Genomic DNA, 7,630 nt, shown 5'->3' with positions numbered 1-7,630 from the left:
TCTATGATTTCACATGCTGTCCACATACGGTACCAATAGTACAACCTGGCTGTCTTCAGATACCATGGTGTGTAAGTACAGTGTCAGCTGTAAAGATGACAATTGCTACAAGATGTGTAATGGTTAAGGGGCTCACCAAGAGCAGAGACAATGGGGAAAGTGGCCTGTCTGTCTCCCTTCGTTCCATATACACCATAGGAATCATACTGTAGGGCACTGCTATTTGGGATCATGAAACCAACCTCTATCCTAGGCACAGAAGAAAGCGCCATTTAGCACTTAGAACCCCAAGTAGAGTTGGTATCACAAAGCAGAACTCGGTGCCAGCAACTGGGACTCAGGACAAACAACAACAGAGTGGTGACGATGTCTCAGAACAGTTTCAAAGGAAGAAGCCTTGTGCGTTACCATTCTTCGTCAGCAATTTCACCAGAGGCATTGAGCAATAGTCTCTGGGAACACTTCTGGAAGCGCTCTGCTTTTTACATCAAACATAAAAATCCTTGCTAACGTCATTAAACTGTTCTCACTACAAAAAAAAAAAAGGTTTAATAGAAGAATTTTTATGGTAAATTTTCTTTTTCTTTAGCTAGGGAAAAGTTAAGTTAGGAATTGTCAATGAGGAAATGGAGCAGAATAGCTCTGCATAGATGGAGTATGAGTATCCTCACGCACAGCTACTGCAGCATAATCGCAGCACTCTTACTCTGGAAGAAATTCAATTTGTGTGCATATTGAATATTCAAGTACTCTTAAATACTCTCCCTCTTCCAAAATAGTAACGCCGTGGAGAAAATTGCCTATATACTTATCAAACTAGATATTTTCATGCCTGCTGCTCGCACAGTAATGTTTTCCTATCTTTAACTTAAACACGCAAGACTGTTGCCAGGCATATATTTCTGGAAGAAGCTATTCTAGCTCATAGACGTGGACATAGGTGGTTTCAGTAGCTTTTTAAAACATATTAAAAACACACAAGGTATTACTGGAATACTCTAATCATGGGTTTTGAATAGCCAAAGATTTGCATATCCAGCGGGGATCAAACACTTTTTTGGTCAGATATTGCCACTGGCAATGTCAGTGGAAGGAGACACGAACAACAGGGAGAGAGTGGTGGGTAGCGGTGGCGGGGGCAAACGCCAGCTGCATATTGCTCTGAAGTGGCCCGCGTAGTGCCCTGCGTGTGCCCGAGTCTGAGACCTGATATAAAACACCTATTTCTACAGCATGGACAAAACCAACTCCTGATACAAACCATCTGTGTGTGGCGTTCAGGAGCGCCTGCATGGGGAGCTGCAAATTAACTGACAGCACAGCAGGAGTTTGCACTGCTCTGTAGGCCCCATAAAATTCACTGCTGGGTCCGTGTGATCCGTACCTGGCAGAGCAACGTCTTGGCACAGTGTGTGGGGATTAGCAATGCCTCCTGGTAAAGCCCATGGGTGAAAAAAAGTGAATGAAAATGGAGTACACATCTATACAAATAATTTTATTCCATATACTGCTCTGAGAAGAGACACTTGATTGACAGCAGCAATGTAAAACAGTCATCTTCTCCTTCAGAAATGTAGTTTTGCAAAGATAATATTACCAAAATATTTTAAATATTCTGCCATATGCAAAATGACCAGCTATCTCCAAAAAACAATCAAAACAGCACTAAATATTATTCTCCCCTTCCCTTAAAAAATGTTGTGCTAGAGCTTTAATAAAGTTTTGCAGAAACCGTCCTCATTTCATGCCCTTTAAACCTTGTTTTTCTCTGCTTTTTTTTTCCCCCAGCATTGCCTGGGAAACTTTAAAAACTACCATGTAAGAAAGGTCATTTCAGAAGATATACATGTCTGGATATATAGATTTTTTTAAATGTATATATCTCCAGATCAATAAGTGAAATTATTTATTTCCCGTGTTTGGTTATTTGGCCCATAGGCAGTAAATCAGAGGCATTCTCTGAGTGTTATGATAATTTCCAGTGCTCAAAGCTACAAGAGATGATGCAGTGTGACAGAACGGTGTTATGGTGCCCATTGCTGACGAGCATCAATAATGTGCATCACTGTCAGAACTGCCAAGTCCCTGACAGTGCAACTATTTTTGTTTAATGCAGCAATAAAAAAAAAAAAATTCTTTTAAATGCAGGAAAAAATATTTCCTGAGTTCAAGCTTCCCAGATTGTATTAATCACAACTTACAGCACTGGTGCTTCTGTTTTATTTTGTTAGCCATTTCAGAGTGTAGGAATGGTATGAAGAGCTGATAACAGAGATAATTTGTGCCAAATGACTCCAAAATGAATGACAAGAAAAAACACTTAAGAAATTTCTTAAGCCACATCATGCTTTTCCATCCACGAAACCAAAGAGGCCTTTGGTAGGAACCCAGCATTGAGTCCTTACAGCAGCCCAGGGTGTCACAGAAAACCTTCACCAAACTGAGAACAAGGTCAAGGAAACGGCTGGACAATTTACTAGAAAATGGAACATCAGTTGGCAAAAAAATTGTCTTCTTGACATGAGTTTAAGAAGCAACTAAGGTTCGTTTCAATTTCAGAGAGATACATAAGGTCCCTGCAAGTTGTAGACAAAAAGTGTGCATAGATTAATTACATCAACATCCAAGAAGTGAAGCACTTTATAAAGCAATTATACACTGACTTAGAAATCTTCTCAAAGTACATACTGAAAGATAAGATTTTCTACTAAGTTTAAAGACTAATAGATTTGCAGTATTCAAAGCGTTGGATAGCACTGATCCCAGGAGAACTTCTCCGGAAACACCGCAATGCAATTACGTTTCCCCATTAACAAGTAACTTTTTGAGATTTGTTAATTAGCATGTCTGAATCTGTTTGATACGTACTTTGTTGCTTTTCTATAGCTCTAATTTGCTAAGCAAAATGTCATTTAGTGTTATGGAAAGACAGTAATTAAGTAAGTACAATGGCCAATTTTACGTCTGCAGATATTTTTATCAACCAAAGCAGCAAACTCCTTAAAAAATGCCATAAGGGCTCTTGACTAGGCTTATGTTCCATACAACCACATTTTAGGCACTGAATCCTGAGTGTCCTTTTTGTTAATTTACTCAGAGCTGGTTAAAGTTACATGAATCATCTTTTTTTCTTGCTTTCCTTTTTTGAATTTTGACACAATATTTGTGTTTAATCCATTTTCTGGAATTTCGCTACTATTCCAGAATTTATTGTGAGTATTAGCAGGATGAGAAACTTCAGCCCATTCCTTGAAGATGTAAAAATTGTTCAGGCTGACTGATTTAAAAAACTTTCTTTCTAATCAATATCCTATTTTTCCAAAAGATTGCAAATAAATTTGTCAGTTGTTTATAACCGGAGCTCCCCATTGACTGAAACATATTGTTCTACTTAAAAATCAATGGCAGAGTATCAACCGCAGGAGCTAGATCCCACTTGTCAGAGTTATTATTTTTGCTTAAGCAAGAAGTTTGACAGTCCATCTGGACAGAGCATAATGTGAGCTAAATGATACTTTGTAGCTGCTTTATTACCTGGTAATGAGGTCAAAATAAGGGGATCTGATTTTCAGACAAACACAATCAAGACAGTTGACCTTGCGCTGTAGCGAAAGAATCAGCTTTTCAGCTCTACGTGGTCGGTTTTGTTTACTGATGTGGAGAGGCTTGAGGACACTTCTTGACTGTATGCTACATGTACCATTTAACGAGAGCTAACACAACATTTATGTGGTGTTTTGCCTCTCTAAATTGCTGCTTTACTGCTTTTTTAATGAAACACTCCTTAGTAACAAGAACCTTCAGCAAATTTGTATTTCATTAAATTTGTATTATAAATGGAAAACATAAACTTAACTCTCTAGAGAAATTTAATGTCTCCCTTCTCCTGACAAACCAGATATCAAGAAAAATACAGCAATTCTCATCTGAAACTGCCGGCAAAAAGAAGTCTCTTGGATGCTGCAAGTCAGCAGCCCTCTGTTTCAACACACCTATAACTGACAAAGAAGGCAGGAAGCATAAGGAATGAAATGAAGAAGTCATCAAATGCTAAAGGAGTTAAATGAGAAATTCAGGCAACATTTATAATCTGTGGTCACCCAGTTATCTCTGTTTTCCAGCATCACTCTACTTATTCCAGCGGGCAGCTGTTGGTACAACAACATTCCCTGCAAAGAGTTTTGGCTAACTATAGACTCTAGGAGAGGAATTGTTTTGGACTAGCCTCTTGATTTATCTCTTTGTCAGAGCAGCTTATCTAATAGAACTTGTTAGCTTGCATACCTGATTCGTAATTACACACGGCAAGGCTGGAAGCCGTACTGTGGCAGTGAAATTGTGCAGAGATGGTTTGCTAACTTGTCTTCACCTCAGCTCTAAAATCGAAACATTTTTAATTTTTTTTTTTTTTTTTTATGCTACAGAATCTGTGTTTTACAGATTTATGGAGGAAATCAAGACACAACAAAGGTTCAAGTTCCTAATCGTCACCTTAGACTACTGGAGGTCTACCTGGGAGGTAGCGCAAGCTACCCTAGGAGGGCAACGTGGATTGAGGAATAGGGACACCCCTGGAGGCAGAAGCCAGTGCAGCCTCTGGCACCACTGCTTCCCTAGAAGCGAGAAGGAAGGTACAGGGCAGGAGGGGAGAAATTTGGGGTGCAGCACACTTCTGTGAGTTTGTGAGAGTGTCTTTGAGGGGTTATTCTCATCCAGCACAACGCAGAGCAGCAGTGATGCTGTAAGATACAGGACGACCCAGGCAGAGCCCTGCTGAGAGGCAGGGGGAAGCAAACAAGACTTAAATACAATCTTTTCTTACTCTCCGTCTTCCTCACCTCAACAGCAAGAGGGTTAATCTTGATATCCAGCCTCTTTTAAATCTAATTAATTTGTCTTCCTTTATGGATCAAATTATCCTTCCAAAGAACAGCAGGTGCAATGAGACTTAATATAACTCTTCAAATATGGGGGCTCTCAGATGTGTAACAGAAACACCTGAGGCAAAATTCGGAGGTCTCCTCATGACTGTTACCCAGCCGTTGGTCAGACTGGTCAGACTTCTGTGAGCCAACTGGGATTTAACGCAGAATTATGGAGTACAACCAGGAAAGGAGCCTGAACTTAAATCATGTCCTGAAAACATGCTCTCCACTCCTGAGCTTGGGGGTTTGTTTGTTTTTTTATTTATTTCTCTCCCAAAACCCTAATGTTTCATCTAAATGAAATGTATTTACGTTTTATCTGACTTAGCTGAAAGGTTGACATGTGAAAGGAGACAGGGCTAATAGTCTGAGCTATGTGGATTTTGCAACTGCTAAGCATACACACACAGACGTACCCCAACCTCTTTCCTCACAGCAGACAGGTAGGAGACCAGAGCTAGTCAGGATGAGAGCTGAGCGGTGTAAACTAATTAACAGTAATGCACGAGTAAGTGGAAAAGGAATAGTCAAATCATTAAAAATTAAAAAAAAAACAGAGAGAAAATACAAAGAAGGCTTGGTTTGTTGCATTAAAATGCTCTTTTATTTTAGCTGCACTGAAATGTTCTTTCATTTTAACATCAGTTACCTTTTTCTAAGAGGAAGAAATCTTACCTACAGGTCAAAACCAGAAGAGTCAGTTCTGTTTTTTCATGTAGCTCATCGAACCCATCAACTCTTCTAAAACATCTGGTTGTAATGACAGCACTAGGAACTGCAACTAAGAAAAAGCAAATTACATTTCAGCTTTATGTTTTAGGTAAATGTGTCCCCCGCAATTTATCTTACAATTTAAGCAGAAGGCTGTGAGAAAGCAGAAGATATCTTCATCAATTGTTCCCACGTAATTCCTCTGAGCTGAAAGTGTTTCTCACGTGGAAGTATAACTTAATCAGGAAGCATCTAGGGCCTTTACACATCGAAAGGTCATTCCACCAAAAATAAACATAAAGATGCTGCCAGCTTAATGAAAGTTTACTTCAAATGCCATCCAGAATTTGTCATCTATTTGTCAACTCTTAGTTTGCAACAAGAAAACACACATATATCCTAAAATAAAATAAAACCTTCTGTGATGCCACACTGTCCCTATTTGATCATAGTCTAAACTCTGAAAAAAACATTGGATGTGATCCCAGAGGGCTAACAGGAGCAAAATGTGATCTGACAAAACCAGTGAGCTAAATACACAAATAGACTGTTGCAGTTTTGCTTTCCTGAAACTCACAAAAAGAAACTGTGAAGACCGTATCTCTGTCTTAACTGGAGCTGCTTTCAAAAGCTTGGATGTTCACAGCGTCTTCATTTCTGTTGTTCAATTGAGCAAAAATAATCTGAGACAATATGATTCCCCGGACATCTTAACAGAAGACATCTGCTTGATGAGCAGTGAATGGAAGATGGACCAGGTCCCAGTGTCCCTTTTGTTCTCCTGCATCTCTGGTAATCTTAGCCACAGGAGCAGGAGCCAATTCCAATACTCTTCTTTACTCAGGACTTCACTAAACATGAGGTTACAGGACTTAAGTTTCAACAAATTCTTCCCAGATGTACTGACAACTGTTACGTTGTCTTTCCAAACCAAACTATAAAATGCATAGTTGCTGTAACTTCATTCTGTTGAAAATTTCCCACCACCTGGACTACATAATGATTTTCTTAAATCTGCTTATCACAGTCACCCCAAGCTTTGATTCTTGCACTTCAAGAGGTTTTTGTACCAAAACGATGATGCAGAACTGTATAAGATATGCCCTCCTTACAGGAAATAACCTTTACAAACACCATTAACATTAAAAATATGGCTGTGCTTGCGTTTATCATGAGAAGGATTACTTGGTCATTTCCAGTCTCTCTTTCTCTCCCAAGCTCCTGTTAACATCTCCACTGAGCAAAAATACCATATTGTGCGGCGTGGCTGTGCTCATGCTGATTAGCCAGCGACCAGCTGTTGAGCAGCTGGCTTCTACTCATCTGTCCTTTGCAGGAGATGTTCGTACGGGTTTCCCTCTTCTACCCAGATGTTGATTTTTATGGAGTGTATTGGGATGCAATTGCTTTTGAAATGTTCTTCCTCCTCAAACTTACGGGAAAGTGGCCATGGATTCAAAGGAGTGACTGGCAGACAGGCAGCAAGATTGCATAAACACCTTTTCCTTGGGACCAGGCTAAAACAGAAAAAGAAACTATTCAAATGGGTCCAAGGAATTAAAAAAAAATAAAATAAAAAAAAAAAAAACACAAAACCAAACAAACAAAAGCAAACCAAACAACTTTCTCATCAGAACCTTCTGACTTCTTGAAACCAAACTTTTCTCAGGACTATGGCTTTGATAGTAAAATTCTCAGACAAGAGAAAAGACAGAAAAAGCACATGCAATTATCTCATGGTATAGAGCTCAACTGGGCCATAAGAAATAAAGGTTAAAGTCTCTGATTTGGGTAAGAGCCAAGAGACTTGAACCACCATCCAGGGACTGCCCTAAGCATGGGATTATTCTGGGGTGATATTCTATTTTTTCTACACAAAGACCATAAAAAAAGGTAAAGATTTCCTTCTGAATGAAGATCACCGACAATAAAGAAATCTCAAAAGGCTTTGTGGGATGGAAGGAGAGACCAGGACAGCAGACTTGTTCCCTGGC

The sequence above is a fragment of the Vanellus vanellus genome (genome assembly GCF_965231255.1).
Source record: "Vanellus vanellus genome assembly, chromosome: 7".
Classification (NCBI taxonomy): Eukaryota; Metazoa; Chordata; class Aves; order Charadriiformes; family Charadriidae; genus Vanellus; species Vanellus vanellus.
Note: the sequence above shows the minus strand (reverse complement) of the source record.